This window comes from Cyrtonyx montezumae, unplaced genomic scaffold, assembly GCF_038088225.1.
Source record: "Cyrtonyx montezumae isolate F1298 unplaced genomic scaffold, pur_monq_1.0 scaffold_26, whole genome shotgun sequence".
NCBI classification, from domain to species: Eukaryota; Metazoa; Chordata; class Aves; order Galliformes; family Odontophoridae; genus Cyrtonyx; species Cyrtonyx montezumae.
Window position 1 is genome coordinate 3,433,386 of NW_027072003.1, and position 20,316 is coordinate 3,453,701.

The window sequence follows — 20,316 nt, forward strand, 5'->3', positions numbered from 1 at the left end:
GAGCTGCCTGCAGCACAGAGCTGCTCCGTGCCGTGTGTACGTAGCACCCTGCAGCTCCACGCTGCCCTGTGACCTCGGCCCGTCACGCTGCCTGCTCAGCACAGCCTGTCACGTAAGCAGAGAGATGCAAATAAAAGAACCACTCCGATCCCACATCCCCAGCATCCTGCCCTACGTTTCCATGTTTACACTGCGGTGCAGGCAGCGGCTGCGGGTTGCAGGCAGCTCCCATCTTGGACGACCTCATTTTAACCTCCCCGTTCTGAGGCAGCAGTGGCATTATATAACCCAGATTTGAGCGGGTCTGCAGCGAGGCTGTGCAGAAACAGACGTGTGCTTGCACGGGTCGGGGCGTAACGGGCTCCTTCCGCTGGTGCCCTCGCCCACGTCTCACCCGGAGCTGCCAAGGAAAGCTCCAGCTCCAGGGCACTCACAATGCAGAAAACATTCGTGGCAGCTCTGGGGAGGGCACTGCTAAGGATAGGATGGATCTCAGCAGCTGAGAGCAAACCATCGGGAGCCTGGAGCTGCTGCAGGTGGACCTATGGAGGGAGCGTGTGACAGAGGGAAGGCTGGGACTTAGGGCTCAGCCAGTCCTGGTTCATGGCTGTGTGCCTCCGATGGTCTTATTTTTCACTGTCATATCCAATCTGCTTCCCCGTGTCCCCCTGGAGCACAGCCCTTTTCTTGCCCAAGGCTCACTGGTGATAGAAATGGGGCACAGCAAATGCCAGAAGATTTTTGCGGGAGCTCCCGTTTCACAACTCCTCAACTTCGAATGAGAACCTTCTTTCTACTCTGCCAGAGATTCACCTGTAGGGGCTGTAGGAAAACAACCAAAACAGAGCAGGGAGGTTAATGCAGATGCTTTAATGCTGTGACTCACAGTCACAGCCCCCCTGAGGCATGCAGAATTTCCTTGTGTCCTGGCACTGGGGCACAGAATTACCAATGCATGCTGAGGTCCCATTCGGTGTCCCTCACCTCTCCCTGTGCTTTGTTGGCTTTGGCTGCCAGTCCTTCAGAGTTAAGTGCCTGGCACTGGGCAACCACTGCATCCCCTGGGCAGCACTGCTCATGTGTAGGTGATTCTCCATTGCCCATTTACACCAGCTTTTACTTTTCTATGCAGTTCTTCGCCTCAGAGATGAAACTAAGCCCTCTATTACTGTTGTGCAACAAGAAATGAGCATGGAAACCATATCTATACGTTTACAAAAGAATATAGGCGTGTTTTCCATCCTCCCTGGGAGCCTTACATTGCATCCCTTCTCCCTTTGGTGCTATTTGGCTCTACTGTGAAGTCTTGCAAAACCTGTCTTATGGTTTAGGTTTCAGGAAATCTGGAAGCTTATTCCTCTTTTGAGGAATACCAGTTGTCACTAGGTGTCTAGTTTACCAGATATAGGTACCTAGGTTACTAGGTGCGACAGGTAACTTTCACTCTGCTGAACACAGTTGCACCAAATGGCATTGCATGGAAAACATGGGCAACAAGGCTGTTGTGTAACGTGCTCAGTGTGAGGCTGCTTCCAGGTGTTACTTAATTCCTTCATTTAAGTCCTCCATGGCAAAACCAGACGAGCTGTGCTAGCTGCAAGTTCTCCTGGAGTTGTTGCTGGGGCTGGTGCAGTGTGTTTGTGTCCCATCCACTCTGACACACCTTGCTCTCGTTGCCAAGTAACTAATCGTCCTGCTGAGAGCCAGCATTGTGCATGAACTGCACTGGCATTCGTCCTCTTCCTTCTCCCCACCTTCCAGTGCCTGCGCTGGGATTGCATTAGGAACGGCAGAGCCACAAAGACATCCTCCTGCAGGCTCAGGCAATGCAGACGTGGTGGGTTTGGAGGTGCAGCTGTGACAAATGGGGCTGGTGTGCACCTCTGCTAGATAATTTGGGTTACCATGGTTACGTGTGGAAAACAGAGCTGCAGGTTAACCAGAGCCAGTGTGGCACGGAGCACAGCATCTCGTGTCGTGGGGTCTCATCTCACGTCACACTTGGGATGGAGGAGCCCACCATCCATCCCCAGGTTCAGCCTCCCAACTCCTCTGGACTCGTTCACGCTCTGAGCCTTAAAAAGGAGCTCTCCAATTCAGTCCAGAATTCCAGATTATGGCTCTCTGTTTTTCACACGTACTGTGTGGACCTGCACAGAATGCCCACGTGTTCAGCACCAAGGTCTGTAAGCTGAGAGCTGGCATTTGTGTTTGCTGGAAATGCCCAAGAGCCCATCCCACGGAGCAGAGCTGGTCAGTGCCAGAACAAATCTTTTTTATCAGCAGTATCTTCAGAGAGGAATGTTTGCTATTGCTGCTGGAAATCAGAAAGCTCACCTACTCCCCCACAGTCACTGCAGAAGACCTGCTCAGCCCGTGGGCATCTTCTAGTCCTCAGCAGCCTAAGAGAGCAGCGATGTCCCACCCTACCATATAGAAGAAAACAACAGGAGCAACACTGAGTCCACAAATGGCTTTCAGCAATATTTCTATGACCATCAATACGAGGCTGTGCTCTGGAGGCAAAGCAGATGGCTTCAGCTCAAAGACTGCTGTCCCATCTTCCCCAGACAACAGAGCTGACAGTGCACAGGAGCCACAGGACCATCCCAAACACGACCATCTTCATGACCTGGTGAAAACCTTCCAGTCTGGCAAAAACCTGTCAAACAAAGGGGCAAGTGAAGCCAGGAGTGAGTTAAAGTTCAAAATAAAATGTAAGTTCCTCTGCCAAGCAGTGCTTCTACTGACAGAAGGTTTTGGAAACTCCATTAAATCACTTTGGGACTCTGCTATTTATCTCTCACAGTAACCTGCTCAGAGAACACGGCAGTGGATGGCAGCACAAAGGCCTCAGAAGGAAAGGCTCTGCCAGGCTGTTTTCAGCATATTACAGTGCACTGAGGCAGAGCTGCCTTCCAAAGAGAGAAGTGCACACTCACAGGTATAAATGAGGAGGCAGAGGCCTGCTAGGAATACCACTCCCAGCTTTTTGATGTCTTAAATGCCTCCTTTTCCTGTAAGAAGCACAAAATGACAATGTGGGAAAAAAACAACAAAGTGGTGGTTTGCATTCAGTGCAGCCAATGGGCAAATAAATGGTGTAAACTCTATTAATCCCTTAATCATACAGCTGATCTTTGGTTTGCTATTCAAACCACTCCTTCAAGGAAGCCTTAAAAATTCACACCTTTGCTAGAATATACCCTTACTGCCTTGTTTTCTGTGGAGGAACAGCACTAGATGTTGGATCAGAGGCTTAAACCTCTTCCTCAGCTGTGCTTTCCCCTTTAAAGGAGTAAAATGATACAGCCATGCACGGGCTGAGATGGGGCTGGTTTGTGTTTTGTTTTGTTTTATTTTTTTAAAGAAAAATAGTTGGCAGGAGCATGAGCAAAGCTGAAAGTATTTTCATCTGTTTTGTTTTGTAATGTTTAATGTTTTGTTTTCTACTTTGCGAGTTATCCAAAGGAATCACTCCAAACAAAGGTCTCACATTCTGGAAAGGGAAATGAATCTACAGTTGGGTTAAAATGGCTAATGAGAATTGGTCAAATAAGAAAAACCAAAAATGTATTGTAAATGAAAATATCTGTTTTCTTAGGGGAAAAAAAAATATATATATATAGAAAAGTTCAACTTCTAATCAAGAATTGTTTGCAAAATAGCTCCCAGCTGGGAAAAGAAACTAGGGTTCTTACATAAAAATACTTTTGAGCTTAATTTTTATTTTCTTAATGGTAGCTTGGATCTTAGAACTTACTGGTGGTCTTCCAATGATTCTTGTTGTGTAAGTGCAAAGTACACGTCCTAACTTTGAGGCTGCTGTGCTCTCCTGCTGTATGAATGGCTGCAGAAGAGAGCAGATCAAAAGAACACAAGCAAATTAACAAAAATAATGTGGCAGTTTGAGGAGAAGAGAGATGGGAAAAGAGTCTCTTCTTGCTTCTGCTTTTTAAACAAGTATTTTAAAGAGATAATATCTTATAATTACTTAGCTAAGGAGAGAAGCCTCAAATGAGGCCAGAGCAGCTCAGCACTGGACCAAATAATTTACAATCCTAGTTCCAAGGACAACAGGAAGGTACAAAACTCAGACAAGACTTGCATGCACCGAAGCCAGCAGGAATGCAAATACACCCTGGCTAGCGACAGCACGGGGTTATTCCTGCAGAGCAAGGGCAGGAAGGAGGAGGTCTCACCTCGGTGAGGTCCGCTGGTCAGGTTGGCTCTCTGTCCCTTCCAGGGCTGAGGGCTGAGTGCAGTGGGTTGGTCTGGAGCTCAGCACCACGCAGCACTGCGACCACGGCCCTCCGTCCATTCACGGCCTCGGTGTCCCCATGTGAAACAGGAAACCTTGGAAAAGTAGAAGTGTGGCTGTAATTAGGATTAATCTATTTTTAGCAAGCTGTCTGCTGCCCTGTCCCTGCTCCAGCTGAGATGTTTAATTCTATCTAGCTTGACTCTTTCCGCGGTTGCACTCAGGACTGATACTGAAATTCTCTTTCAAAGCCCCAGTTTGGGTATGTTTGTTTTTGTGTTGGTCGGGTAGGGTGCTTTTACAAACCAGCCTGCTATTTTATCCTATTTTTTTCTGTACAATAGCTGGAGAAATCCAGCCCTAAAATAACACACAGATTGCTGTACAAAAACAGTTGTACAACTTTTACTCTCATTATTATTCCTTTTACTATGTAGTTTGGAAACGTAGTCATGGAGCAGGAATGTATCATACCCTGCACTGCACAAACAGCATGAAAGGAAACTCGCCCCTTAGCAGCTGTATGGAGTGAAAACACGTCATGGTATCACAACAATTTGTCCTGAACAGCACCACACAAGATGTTGTGATGCATATGAGAATCAGCTCTCCCCAGGCAAAAACAGTCCTCAGCAAAATGCTGTTCTCTCCCCTGAAAATCTAGCAGTCTGCCCAGCGACATGCTCTGTTTCATATGTAAAGGCAGGGGGTAATTTCCTCTGCCCCCTACCTGTCCCCTCACCATGTATTTTGGTGACTCATGAAGCTTCAAAGTGCTGAGTGTGGTGAACGGCTATTTCTGTGCTTCCACTGCAATCCCTGCTAGCTCCAACTGTGCTGTCAGTGCACCTCAGCCATGCAGAGCACCCCCGCGGGCTCTATTCTTAGCAGCTAATAGCTGAAATAATTACTTTTGTCTCAGCGCTGTTGGCTCCTTGGGTTTGGGAGTGAGCAAAACCCACAGCTCAGGAGGGCCTGGGGCCAGGGGCTGAGCTGGGGTCAGGGGATGCTGATGCCCCAAACCTGACTTCATCCCGGGGCATTCGCTCTGCTTGGAAGCAGCCTCTGTGTTCCTGTGGTGCCATCCCTTTGAAAAGCATCTCAGCATTTCCAGCTGGGACTTTCTTAGGCTTCATGGGGCAGATGCCGGACAAAAGCTTTTCAAAGGGACGGACAGGTTTGGCACCTGCAGGTTTTCATTTTGGTGCTTGCCTTATTACACTGAAGATGCAAAGATTTTAAGCTAATCCCACTACCCAGCAGCAATACACCCCTGGCAGTAGTTGGGATTTAACTCACACCTCTGCTTTTTGATCTCAGTGGCAGCTATTCCATCTCCTTCCCCTGAAACCCCCTAGAGGATGAGGAGAGCCCACCCAACTGCTTAACAGTGCCTGCAACACAGTGAGAACAGAACGAGCTTCAGAAGCAGCCAATCCTTTGCCCTGCACGCCTGGATAGGCGCACAAAAACAAGTTCAGGAGTGCTCCAGAAGGGGTTTGCATTGTTCTTCACACACCTACCTGCCCTGTGGTTGGATGGGGCAAAGATGCATGTCACAGCGATGGACACAGCCAGGAATCACTGCCAACACTCCAGAATCCATTCCTCTGTCACTCACTAATGAAAGTCATCTGGACAGCAATAAACCTTTCAGGAAAAAAACAAAACAACAACGCACAGTGTTTGCCATGACTCAGGAACTTTTCTATTCCTGCTGCAGCAGAAGGAAATTCAGCAAGCTGTACACTGTGCAGAACATGCCCCCATGGACCCAGCCTCACCACGGAGCATCGTGGGGTCTCACTGACAGGATGGCACTGCTGGACCACGACCCACGGATCCCTGCCTACGTCCACGTGAAAACAGAAGCAAAACTTTACAGTTTTATTTCTGCTTTTCTTTGGAAAAATGCAAGAAAGTGCCTCCTCTGAATGTTCTCCTATCAGTTTCCTCTAAGCACCACGCTGTTCCGGCAGCTTCCATTTCAGATGGCTGTTAAGTCCCTCTAATTGACTTCAGTGTTATAAGGACTACAATTAGGCAAGAGGCACAGCTGGAGTAAAATTTAGGAACTCCCTAATTTCCATCTCGGCTTTGACCCTGAATCCACATGCAACTCGAGTCAAATAACTGAACCTACATTAGATTCAGTCTTCCCACATGCAAAACTGCATTAATTCCCGACACGATGCAGGATCTGAGAAACATCACCACTTGGCTTTCAGGACATTTGGTTGACAAACTGGAGACCTTTGTGCTGAGCATTATTACTCAGTAAGTGTGACATTAGCTGGCCCACATGCTCCTGAGTGCTTGCTCCGTCAGCGTGCAGCTGCCTGCTCCCAAGGTGACGTGCTGAGACGTCATTCACGTGGATGCTGAGGTCGGGCACTACACACACTTACAGCTGCACAGACTTGCTGAGTCTCAGGCAGGAATTCGTTTGGCATTGCTGAAGCCCGTGGCTTATTTAATCTCAGCCTTTTAGTTAAACAGGAACATGCCCTGATTTTAACAATCGCAGCTTCCTGCAGTTGGGAGGAAGGTGTGGCTGATGGCATTTAAAGTGGAACTGGAGCCAAGCCCTCACCAGCAGGAAGTTAAAGCACTGCGCAGCACCACTAGGGCTCCACTCGTCATTAAAAAGACCAAGGACCTTTCTCCGGGGACAGCCAAGGTTATTTTATCACCCACAATACCACAAGGCATTGGATGACATTTGCAAGTGTTAGATTTTCATAACTTCACTCTCCATATGTTATTGCTATTAAGGCCATTGTAGCATGACAGCAGAAAATAACACAGGAGATGCCAGAGAACTGAGGATGCAGCTCTGCGTTCTGCTGCTATACAAGCACTTCTGGGCACTGATGAATTGTTTCCCAGTCCTTTCCCAAACACCTGCCACACTTTAGAATGGACACAGCCACTATAACACACACAGAAACCCCTCTGCCCTGCCTCCCACCACTGCTGTGGCAGACAATGCCACGTCCCAGCCAAGCCTCCCATCACACTGCGTGTTTTTAGCTGTGTACCTGAGTGCTTTGAGGGGCACAGTGGCTTTGATCCCTTTGGGGAGCTCAAGTGCTGCCATAAAGTAAACTCCTCATGATCAGAAATGTCCCACGGCTGGTCATTTTCAAACAAAAGCAGCCCATTAAATAAACATCACCTTTCCCTTGAAAGCAATCAAAACCATATAATTTGAAATAAATCAAAGCTCCGTTTTCCTTTCTTACTATACCACCGTCGCTGGAGCCAAGCGTGCCCAGCAGCCATCCCACTTCCCAGGCTCCATCCTTCATCCCACTGCACATCCATGGGGCACTGCACATTGGCTGCAGGCGGACGGGACGAGGGGGGACGTGGAGATCTGCTCTGCCCCCACGTGTTGGTTTTGCTGCTGAGATAACTCAGGGGTAACGGAAACTGGCGGTGTAACCTCACACAAAACGCTGGCCTACTTCACAGCATCTCTGCTGGGTGACTCATTTAAGTAGCCAAAGCACGCTTACAATTAACTGAAACAGTTAACGCTCGCAGCTTCGGCCACAAAGCAGGTCTGTAAGGCTTCAAGTCCCCGTGGGTTTGGCTGTGTAAGGAACCCTTAGCATTCTGTCAATCAAGCACTGCTCTTGGACACGTGGAGGTTTGCATCAGACACAACAAGCCTTGTGCACTGGCTGTACTGCTGTCTGACTACTTGATTCACAAGGGGCAGCTCCTCACCCCACACTGAGACTATGCACTGCCCTGCTGCATCCCTAGTTCCCCCTTTATTTTTGGGGGGGGGGTTAGAATTGTATCTGAGAAACCAGGAGCTTGTAATTCTTCTCAATTTATGCCTGTGGGTAACAGGTGTCATTTTCAGTGTAGTACAGACAAATCCCAAAATAGCTCAGGCCCTTCAGACGCTGCGAAGGGAAAAAAAAAAAAATAGTGGTTACTTCAGCTTTGGTTGTAGTGAAAAAGCCAAAGCTCACAGCCAGCTCCAGAGTTCAGCACTGAAATGGCAGATGCCTCTGCAGAGCGGAGATCTCTCCTGATCCCAAGGTTTTCAAACGGGCTGCTGTACATACAGCGTGACGCATGAACTCCCTCATGCAGGGCTGGCTTTCCATTAGCTCCACTTTGATTCCCAGATGCTCCATCTACCACTGATCCTCCTCCACATTTTCCGGTATCGAGGCTGTGAGACGGGAGCAGCGCTTCCTCTGCCTGGTGCTGAAGTTGACTGTGCTGGAGCTAAGGCAAGGCAGAGGGGCATGGGCGAGGAGGGCTGCCCTGCAGCAGCACTTTGCTTGCCTGGCTGTGCCTGCTGTGCTGCAATATGCAGCTGCTGGTGAACCTTTTTGACAGAGATGATTGGATTCTGGAGACTCCCGGAATGCAGCTATTAGTTCCCCTGCCTACACTGAGCATTCTGAATCTGTGTGTGCAGTAACACTTATTAATGCTGTTCAGATTAAGTAGAGCCTATAGCTTTCTAGCACTTTCAGTACCTTATCCTACACAATGCATCTGCTCAGTGGCTGAACCACAGTCAGATTAATGTCTCGCGACCAGCATAACAGGATCACGTGGATCCAGCAAGCATTTTCGTGCTTCTACGCCCAGAAGTCCCGCATCCATTCCTGTAGGTGGTTCCTTTTAAGTTGCATCGAGCTACAAGGTAATGCTGGTTGAGTATTTGCAGGATGTAGGCCCGGATCCCTTTATTTCAGGACATCAGGCAGTGGTTCCTGACACCGAAACAGTTAATCGAGAAGCACTAACTCTCTACTGGAACGTGTGTGTGTGTGTTTTTGTTTCTTAGAGCCAAGAAGATTTGCTTTGGTTTTTTTTAAAGCAGAAACCACCACAAAGTTGGCTGTGGTTTCAGCTGCACTCGTTCGAGATTTGTGTTGCTGACTACCAATCCTAAAAGAGTTAACCCAGCAAGCGTGACTCAGAAGCAGAGAGGGAGATGCGAGGCTGAGAGGCTCGGAAGGCAGCACAGAAGCACAGGTGAGGAACACAATAATCAACAAAAAAAGGTGCAGCGTCCAGGAGCGAGGCTCCCTCGGTGTGCCTGGCCCTGGCACTGCTGGCACGGGCTCCCTGGAAGGCTGCAGTTCCGCTGTTATAACACAGGGAGCAGGCTGGAGAATTTAGAGCTGCGTCACAGAGCTCAGCGAGAGAGTGAGAGAGCAAGCTCCGTCGATAGGTCTACCAGCAACAGCCCTGCTGCAGCAAGAGGGGAGAGAGGCAGCCGGAGAGAGAGAGAGAGGGCTCAAGAAAGAGAAGTAATACCAACACCAGGGACCGGGCTCCTGTCACCCGACGGTGCCATTTAGAGAGCGTTTCTGGGCTCGGTTGGCGTAGGAGGCTTCACCCGTTGACGATGCTGGAGACCCGGCGCACTTAATCCCGCGGGGAGGGAGAGTGGGCAGACACCGAAAGGGTTAACGGAAAGGAAATTTCTGGAACCTTCTATTCTGCGGCGCCACACAGCAAGCAGAGGGCTGAACGCTGCGCAGCTGGTGCACGGGCAGAGCTCCTCGGTCCGGTTCGTCTTTCCCACGTACGTACCCTTTGATCAGGATGGGGCTGGAGCTGCATCTGCGTTTTGTAATGCTTTGCAGGGCGTCCCCATCCCCCATCGTCCCTAAGTTCAGCTCCCCAAGTGCCTTCATTATTATTTCGGCTGGGTATGATTGCTCTGCTCTGCGTCAGAGCTGTTTTCTCAATGGAACGATGGCACAGGTTGTACGAATGCCACTCTCGCCGGCATTGCTGTAATGCAGAGGAGGGCAGCAGTCGTGGGGGAGAGATGACAACTTTGCAGACTGCTGTTTTCGTGTTTTGCTCGGGCTTTTTATTCCCTGCCGTCCCCCCCCCCGAGGGCTGGCGTGGAGGCAGGGCTGGGTGCAGGGGTTAACAGCCGCCCTGAGAGCCGTGCTCGGGGCTCTGTCACTGCGTAGTTTGGAAAGTGGCAAACGGTGACGCAGTGATCATTGCAGGGCACGTCGGCCAGTTTTTAAAAGCACTGGGGACAGGTACACACACGGTGCCTTCCAGACGCTTCCACACCAGCTGAAAGGGGTTAAGGATGAGTCGAGACGGGAAGCTAGCATTTAGGGATTAAATGTCATCATTTTGGCGTTGGAAAGTTGTTTACCTTGCTCTCTCCGTGTCTCCATGTTGGCAGCCTTCCAGCTCACATGTGATAGTCTTCCCTGTACTGCTGCATCATTAACTAAGTGGCTCAGCCGGCTCCCGATTGGCCGGGGTGGGTTCTCGGCCCAAACACGCCGTCTGATTGGTGGAGAAAGCGATGGCAGGTGAAAAGCCTTCTCGGATTGGCCGAGGGCCTGGTGTCAAATCCGAATGTTGGCTGCGATCGTCTCAAAGTGCCGGGGGCTCCCGGCCCGGCCCGGCCCGGCGGTCCCCACCGCGGGATGCCCCGGGCTCGGTCCGCGGGTTCGGTCCCCGCCTCCTGCCTGCCCCGCGCCGGCGCCGGGGAGGTTTCGCTTTGCTGTGCCGTTGTCACGATGACGTGTCAGAGCTGCCAAGCTCCGCCACGGAAAGCGCTCGGCTTCTGTCTGGGGTTTTTATTTCTTCCTTCTTTTCCTCTTCTTCAGGAGGTGGTTAAGCACGAGCGGCACTGCGAGCTGCTGGGGGCACCTGGATGGAGAAGGAAGGGCAGAGTGAGGACGTGGGCAGGAAGGAGGACAGGGCAGGGAGGGGAGGATGGACAGAGAACAGGCAGGCAGCGGTGCCAGAGTGGCCGAGAAAATGCTGAGAGGAGAACACTTTGTTCCCTGCACCAGTTACTGTGCTGTTTTTTCACCTCTCTTCTTGAGTGCCTAACAGTGAGTATGTGCTGGGAAGTTCTGAGGACACAGCTGGCTCTGAGCTCGGTCCTTCTGGCTGTGGAAGCCACCTGGTTAAGCATGGAGCAGTAACTTTGCTTTCTTGCAGAGCAGGGCACGTTATCCCATAGCCCTTCATTGCACCAAGGCTTAAACAAGTTTAAGGATGCAGTAGCATAAGCATTTAATCTATACTCGTCACTCACTGACATACCAAGCGTCAGGACCGGTTGTTTAGCAACAACCACTGGGTTTAGATCCAGCTTGAGCACACAGCACTGCCACGGTCACAGCAGTGTATGTCCTCTGGCTGCTGAGGGCCAGGCTGAGGGCAGGGGCTGTGCTGGCACCCTGCACCCGCCTGGGTTGGGGCTGCTGGGTTACACAGGCCGTGAGTGCTGCAGTTTTATGCCCGGCCATTTCTTTGCGCAGTAACCCAGAGGGGAGGACGCCATTTCCAACAGCAGTGCTGTGGCAGGAGCAGGGAGGGAAGAAACAGACTGTAGGTGCCACTCCCCAGTTTGTTCCTCTTTCCCCATCTCTACCTTCCTTGCTTCTCCTCCTTCCCTGCTGGATTCTGGGGGGGGTTCAGCTCCTGCTGCAGTCGTCACAGCCCCTCCTGACTCACCGAGCCCTCGCTGGCTGGAGCATCTTTGCCTCCTGCAGCGCCAGTTCCGCAGAGCAGGGGAGCAACTGGAATAGCAGCAGCAGCAATGGTGGTCCCTGCAGCAAAATGGACAGGCATAAATACGCACATCTGTGGGAACAGCGCAAGGCAGACACGGAGGGAATTCTGTCCAGCCAGGAGCTGGACGAAGAAATTATTCCTTTCTGCATGGGAGAGTGGTGGGTTAAGCCCCTCTGAATGGAGAACCCTTCACATTTTTCCCCATCACAGCAGTGGGATGGAGGGCCCCATTAATTTGCAAAGGTATTCCATCTTAAAGGCATTTCTCAGTCCTTCAGAAGGTGCAACCGGCTGCCCATATACTAAGGCATATGCACGTTCTTGGGTAGCTGTGTTTGACGTAGGGATGCGTTTATTTTTGCTCCCATCTTTTGGCCACAACGATAGCTTGTGACTTAAGTGCAGGCAGGAAAAGGAAACAGAGAGAGAGGAGTTAGTTCAATGTTAAACTTCGTCCATAAATGTCCTTAGTCAGGAATCGAGGTTATTATCATCAGGTGGATCTGTGAGACTTAAAAGGAACAAGACTAAGAAGGGGACACGGCATATTTCTGTAGGACAGCAGTGATTCTGTGCACGTGAATGCTATATGTTAGCTGTACGTGGCTAACTGCTCCATAATGGTTTTCTGTGTATTGCCTCGAAAAGTCTTGGAAAAGCTGTCATTTCTTTCTCCCTCTGACACTGATGTATTCCTCAATATTTTGGTTTCCCTCCTTCGTCAAGTAGGGCTTATTATACTCTCAGCCTTAGTGCACTGTGAGGCAGTGCTCATTAGTACACTGGGTCCGTTGGTAAAATACGTGCAATTCTCTTTAGAGTTTCAAAGCCTGCAAAAACGCAGCACAGTTAAGAACTGCAAACACTCACAACGTAGATGTAAAAGCATTACCAGCTCATCCTTCCGTGGTCCTGAAGGAAGGCTGTCTGAACGATGAGACAGCCATGATCTCTTTCTGCACTTGTTTTGCCAATGGTCATGTTACATCTGTGACGCAGTCCGATTTTGCTGTTGGTTGCTGGCTCTGCTCAATGGGGTTCAGCTGACGAGGGCACAAGCTAGAATAATGTTAGAAGCATTAATTTCACATCGATGTTAAAGTCCGCAACCGTACCTGACGTGGCAGGGATGTTGGCACCCACTGATTTTTACCACCCACAAACGGTGAAGGAATTCAAATGAACACAACAGCACCCCTAGCCATTTTGTTGCTCGCAGAGTAGGCTCTGAGCCTGCAGTGCTGCTGCTGCTAATTTCCATGTCATACAAATACAGCATCGGGCTCTGTGTCAGGAGCTTTACTGATGCTGTGAGAAGCTTACAGTCCATGAAGAAATGCTTCTGTTATTTGGGAAAATTCATTAGGATGTCCAGATGCCAAGGACTCCTTCCTCACTCTTACAAATTGCTTCCAGACCTATCCAGAAAATTCACTTGTAATTTTTATAAGGTCATTTTCTTACAGTTTAACACGGGTGTGGCTAGGGGGGGTAAGATTGAGATTAAAGCCACATCACTTAAGTATCTGTAGCGCTGGTGCCAATGGACAGAGCTGCACGCAAGAGAGGCCCGAGTCACCCGTATTCTCTGCATACCTGTAGAGAAGCAGATATTTGAGACCTAGGGCTGGGACCGTGCTCTTATTATGGGTTAAGACGGGAACACCCTGCCCTGTTCCGACCCACCCACAGCAGTGTGAAGTAGGCAGCAGAAATGGCCAACGTGGGAATCTCACAAAATGGTTTCAACGTTGCTCTGAGATGTGAGTGTCGTTTATACTGGCACGGCTCCGAGAGAGAGGTACAATAGCTGCCTGCTGCAAGGTCATTCCTGACTCATTCTCGGGTCCTGAGCTCCCAGTCCACATTTCTTGCAACAGTTGCAGTGCTTGAGCCCTGAACCTGGTGGCCGAGGCATGAAAATTAAGGTGAGGCACTGAGTCCAAAAGCGTACATGCAAAATATGCCAGATCTCAGCGGTGTATTAAAATCCAGATCTGTGATTTGTTTCTCAAGCAAACTACAAAAACTTGCCTAAAAACTTCGTAGCTGTTCCCAAGCCCCTTCTTTTCCCAAGGCTGCAGGGAGGCAGGAGTGGCACATTTTTAAGGACTAGGCATCAACTTACACTCTGTTCCAGGGTGGGGGGGGAAGTGTCACTGCATATATTTGCATTTCTGTTCCTGTAGTCATTAGGAGGCGGATTCTGCACCAGTGTCTGTCACACTGCTGCTACCTCTCCTGCTTCCAGTGTCAGGTACCTCAGCTCTAAGGCTGCCTCATCACCTGCCAGATTTCCACCTTTTTGCTGTCCATGTCAGTCGTATTTTCAGTGGACTCAGGGCAACATTAACCAAGGATGCTTTACATCTGGCTCTAGTCTTCTCAGCTTCATAGGCAGCACCGAGTACTTAATGCCTCAAGGATCTTCAGCAAAATAACTTATTTTGTCCCCATCATTTTCAGTAACTAAGTTTGATTGGCTCCTTTGAAACAGAGGAACGCAGGGGTCCAGCAGAACCAGCCCAGGCCAAGAAGCACGGACACAAGCAGATCCTTCCTGCTTCCTGGGCCACTTCTTGCTCTGACCATGCTTCAAGCCTGCCTTAGCCTGCAGCATTACTGTCTGGTTTCCAAAGGAGAAGAACCTGGCTGCTAATCCTGATGCCAGTGACGACTCTTCGCCTACAGGGAGGCATATGTGATAGCTTGTCTGCTAAAAACTGAGCCAACACAGTGTGATTCAGACCTTAAGCTTTCCAAGGAAGAAAGCTATTTCTGAGTTAAGCACATCTCTTCAGCTCCCCACACAAACAATCTTTATCCAGTGCAAATGGTGCACACTACACGTCCACCAGCAGCATGCTGTTCTGCATTTGGCTCTGCATTGCTTCTTAAAGCACTCAAACACGGGGATGTTTCTGTGATAGAAAGGATGATGAGAATATTGGAAATAGGCCAAAAACACATCCTTGGGGAAGTTGGGTCAGGGATTCTCTCCAGCTTTTTCTTTTTTTGCCAGGTTCTTCCCATTGGGAATGGTGTTAGGATATGGCAAAGTACACACCTGGCTTAAGGGCAGGTCATACTTCAGTAAAAAAAAGTGGCAGCAGCTGTTCCCTTCTGCTCATCACTGGCACAAGACGTTATTTTGTCTCTTCAATGACCAAGACAAATGGGACTTCCCTTCTTGACATTACCTAAAGTAGCTGGAAATGTAGAGGTAAAGAAACACCATGTTCCTGAATTGACTACACAAATCACAATAATCTCCCTGCGACCTCCTTCAAAACCTGCAATAGCACTGTATATTCTAAGGTGATGCTTAGGTACAGAAGTTAGGAACAGAAAATTACTTTTCTTCGGCTGCTTTAGTGGAGACTTCTAATGCAGTTAGCTGCAGAACCTGCTGCCCAAACAAGCTGTGCATAGTTACATTTGATGAGTTTGAACTGCTGTGCCTTCCTACTGCTTCTCCACGGTCGAGGTCGTGCAACTGCAAGGCTCTTCTCCTTTGCATGAATTTGCCTCATCTCTGAGTAATCTGAAATCCTCAGCAGGATTCAGCAGCTCAGTACTCCCCGTGCCCTCCAAGCAGGCTGTGGCTTTGCATAGGAGCTCTCATGAAAGTAAAGGTGGGAGAGAACTGTGTGACTGCAGGCAGGTCAAAACCATTTTCGATTAGCAGATGGGAAACAGAAGATTAGAAATGGCAACCCTAATGGCTTGCAGTCCTACATTTGTCACCGTGGTAGCGTGCCCTTCAGTTCAGAAGAGCTTAGAGAAGAGTCATTGAGAAGAACAGCAAATAAGTGCCATCTTTCACTTAACAGTCCGACACAAAGTTTTGGGACTAAAAAAAAAAAAAGACAAAACCAAGCAAGTCTTGCAAATAAAATCAGTTATGTTAGTAGTATTGGCTCTTAACAGTACACCCTACATCTAAGGGGTTTCTTGGACATTTTTCAAGCCTCTTTTGTTAGATTCAAGCACAGAAAACGTAGAACCACTATCCCAGGGCTGCTACAGCACAACTGATGTGCCCAAGTTGATTCTAGTCTTATTTAGCCCTCAAGACAAAGTCATCTGCACCCAAACCACCAATACAACACGTATGCTGACTGCAAGCCAGGGCTCAGCACTGTTCAGGAAAACTTCGGTAGGCACCGAAACCGTGGTAGGCACAAAGTCCAAAGTGATAACCACACACCACTGTGCTCCCGTGAAGCCACCCTGAAAAAAGGCACAGATGCATCTGTGACCTGAATGCAAACCCAATTCCAGCTATCAGCAATGCTGCATAGCACAGGGCATGCCCTAAATAATCCGGAAAAGATTATTTTCTGGCTCCTCTGTATGTTAAAACAAGTTAGTGACAAGCAGACCTAGCTGTCCCATGGCTCCAATAGGCTGTGTGGGACTAGAAGTCCTACAGACTTCAGTTCTGTACACCCCACAGCATGCCACAGTGAACTGTTCAAACCCCCTCTTTTTGGTGGTGGGGCACAGATAGTGTGAGTTTGTAGATGCAGAGCGCCTGTTTTTTACTTTACTACTAACACTGCAATTCTTAGGCTGCAGGAGTGGGCCTAAATGAACAAACTGTTCATTCAGGAATGTGACCTGAAGTTTTTATTCTGGTCCTAACAAAGGATAAAGTCTCCATTATGCTCTGAGCTCACGAGGGAGGTGCATGTCTGTGCTGCCCCGAATAGCAGCAGCAGCATCTCTAGAGCTGTCTTCTGGTCACAAGCATCAGACCCACGAAGGGACGCAGCACCAAGCTGCCTGCACCCGGCCTCGGTCAGTGCTGCAGCTGCAGAAGGCATCACACACACTAATGATTAGCCCAGGCTGCAAGTTAGGGCACATTTGTCCATACGTGACCTACACAACTCTGCACGGTAACAGAGCTGCGCAACAAACAGATGCAGTTACACGCACCCCTGAGCTGGGGAAGCTTTTTTGAAACGTTAGAAGTTCACTCATTTCAATTTCCCTTACAGGTCACCACTTGCACTGTCACACCCCTCTGTCCTGCACCTGGCCTGACTCATCCCTTGACTGGGGGGGGGGTGCCTCTCTGCCCCAGCTCTGCATGAGGAACGGGAATATCTCCTGCAGGGGAGACCAGAAATTGATGATGCAAGAATTTAATTCTGGCATTTCAAAATGGAGGAGGAAAAAAAAAAAAAAAAAAAAAGATGCTTACTGCAGAATCCCCAGAAACTGTCTTAATAAATAAGCAGCTGTGAGAAATCAGGTCTCCAGCAACACTTGGACTTGCTATGTTCCCGCAGACTGCATTAAAGGTGCTTGGTGAGGGAGGAGGTTCCCTTTCATGGGGCAGGCAGGGATTTCTTCCCTTTCTGCCTTAGTCCTGTCAAGAGGATATAAAGCAGCATGGAGTCCTGAAAGGCTTAGAGAGGTTCCTGTGAAGGAAACTATAGCACACTGCTGCTGCTGCTAAAATGTGCCAGAGAAGGAGGAAAATGCAGAAAGATAACATTGTACTTTCTCTGCTGTTACTTAAACTCTGGCATACTTTGACAAAGTCAACTGTAGCTGATAGTATTTACTTGTCTCTGCACGTGTCCCCATACATACACATCCAACACACCCAGCAAACACTTGAGACAAGCACTGGTTTTGCATACACGCACTTCTGCGCATATCACATGGTCCTGAGCTGCTCTCTTTCTCCTTCCTCCTGCACACTACCTGCCCCAGCATGCTGTCGGGTTTGGAAAGAAGATAATGCACTGCCACAGATGTATCCCTCCTGTAAGGTGCATCAGGGCAGGAAGGGCTGACACCTCCTCCCAGCTGCACACAGGGAACAGGAGCTCGGTGAGGCCCAGTGAGATCTGCAGGACAGACAGCATCATCTTAATCACGCTGAAAGGAAATTCGTTTTTAATCAAACTATAAATAATGAATGAGCCACTGGTCTTTAACTGCTGCAAGCTTATTTCTGGAAGGTTTGGCTGCCGTGGCAGGGGCAGAGGAGAAGGGGTTCAGACCCAGTGCAGAGGCACTCAGCATCTCCATAGGCCTAACGCCTCCAGGGATGCTCTCACTTTCAGCAACGCTCAATACTGAAAAGAAAAACAAAACCACAAAGCAACCCTCCTCACTTTGAGCCTGTGTCCAAAGGATGCTGCGTCAGTCCACGCTGTGGTCCTGCAGTGCTGCAGCCAACCTCTGGCAGCAGTACCTCACAGCCTGGCTTCTCAGTAGTAAACCTTTATGCTGATAATATAGGATGCCTCACAAATAACTGTGCCAGCAAGATGGACACTGGGGAGGGAACCTGCTTTCCACTTTTCTCTCACCCTGCTGCCCCAGTTAATGGATTTAGAAACGACAGCAAATATCCAGACTGTAATCTAGTACAGCTCCTTCCCCTTCCTCCACACACCCCCCCCTTTCTTGGAAGGACATGCTCTTTTCCCTGAGCTTTCCTCTGCTATCTGTGGGTGTGCCTTAGAAAACGTAGACACCAAAGCAGACTCCCAGTGCAGTTACAAAACCAACGCTAAGAGCTGCCAAAACCGTGGCCTATCAATAAGCAAAACTCGACACACCGCTTCTGCTGACACCGCTCCCACCTCACACCAGTTTCTGCACGAGCACAGCTTACAGACAGTGGGCCAGGGTCTGGCAGCTCACAAATTACACGTGTGTGGTGGTTGGCAGGCCTGCAGCCAGCCGTCTCATCCCACACACTGCAGGGTAACCACCACGGCTGCACCCGTTCGGTTCCCAATAGCCGTCAGCCGCTCGTTTTCACGCTCTCCCACCTCCCCAGCTACTTCTGTTGAACCATTTACAGTTATATTTTCAAACGCTCCCTTTTTAGGCTCCATTCTGGCCCACATTTGCACGTAATTTATTCTCATTAACAGCTCCTTTTTGCTGACAGGATTTCAAAGCCCTGCCCCTCTCTGCTTTTTAAGAGCACGCTATTTACAAGCCACATGAGAGAGCTGAGCAAGCTCCCATCGTGACAGTCACATTTCCCTTCTGCCTGTCCACCTGTCCTGTGCTGACACCGAGATCAGCAAGTGATGGAAGGCCACAGCACTGCCTCAGATTGGGGGATACAGCCTGGTTGTGTCTGAATAGGGACAGCAGATTGCTACTGGATGGCACAAACTTTTTTTTTCCCCCCTCCCCTCCTCCAAAATCAGGACCACAGAAGTCAGCCGTTTCTCTGGTATGCTGGTACTCTGCCTGGCAAGCGAAGGAAACGACAGTCCCTGCTGCAGCAGTGGGCTTCTTCATTTTCTCCTCATTTCTCCTCCAGGAGCCTCAGCTGTCCATGAGATGCCCCCAAACCCGCATCAATAAAGTAACTAACCCGACAGTCACCATCTCACTTTCTAATAACATCAAATAAATTAATTTTTCTCCAGGTACGGTGGAGATGAAGGACTCACCCTCTCAGCCTGCAGCTGCGTGCAAGATCTGTCTTCCTCTGGAAGCTGGTTTCACATGGTGGCTTAGATTTTCCCACTTTGTATCTAGCACCATTTGAAATCAGTGTTCTAGGAGCAAGAATTACAGCGTGGGAAGAGATCAAGCAGCTGCTAACTTTCCCGACAACCTGTCCTCCTTACACCAGCACTTTCCCCCATCATTATTTTTTTTGCCAGCCATCCGTTTTGTAACATCATCCAATTTCTAGACACTATCCAACCACTGTATGCACCCTCTCAAAGCTAGGCCCACAGCAGGAAAGTCTTCCTTCCGATGTATTTCTACTTAATAAACAATGGCTACTGAGTTCAAGTTGTTCAGAGTAAAGTCATCCAAAAGTTGCATGGAAACCAGCACAGCCCTTCTAACACCCTGACAGGCAGAGAGTACTTTTCCTCTCCTACCCAGTCACTAGGAAGCTAGCTTTTCATTTACTAACTTGGAGCAAATGTACTTTCCCTGTGTGCTCGGGGATCTTCTCATCACAGTGTTACCATTCTGCAGCTTCCAGGGACTCGTTCTGCAAACACAGAATCTCCCCCTGACACTTTGATCTCAACAGTCAACAAACCCACACGTGCCTCCAAGAATAGTATTGAAATCACACTGATGCACACTCCTTTTTCTAAAATTACTTGTTGGAGTTTATTGCTGCTCCCTTCCAGTAACGTTCTGCTAGACATTTATACTTCTGCATCCAAAGCACCGAAATGAAGCCAAACTCAACTGCTTTTAGCTCGCTGCTGTCAAACAGGTTTACGTACATAGAAAGGGTGATTGCTGTGGAGGAAACACTCAGTAGACCACTGAATAGACTCCTTTAAAGAATGCCTAGCTGTCATCTACAAGAGGATTCTTCTCTGAGCCAGAAAAATGTCTCTTACACAGGCTGACCGATTTCTCTTGGTGTTCAGAGTCTCAGTTTCTGTCTAGCACCATTTGAAATCGGTTATGATGTAGGGGGAAAAGCAACAATAATGGAAAACTTCATTCCCCCCAGCCCCAGAGTCCTTAGAAATAAACGC

The 20,316-nt window shown here is 49.1% G+C and overlaps 1 protein-coding gene and 1 long non-coding RNA gene across 4 annotated transcripts in view; one reads left to right on the forward strand and one right to left on the reverse strand.

The window, feature by feature from the left end:
* Positions 1–20,316, forward strand: part of CD34 (CD34 molecule) — a 212,868-nt gene that overhangs the window by 16,140 nt on the left and 176,412 nt on the right. The gene's annotated exons all lie outside the window — the stretch shown is intronic.
* Positions 1,984–5,823, reverse strand: LOC136051133 (uncharacterized). Its single transcript, XR_010622450.1, has 4 exons — positions 5,563–5,823; positions 4,203–4,356; positions 3,764–3,838; positions 1,984–2,662 (listed from the first exon to the last, which is right to left on the reverse strand). It is a non-coding gene; the product is annotated as an uncharacterized LOC136051133 (long non-coding RNA).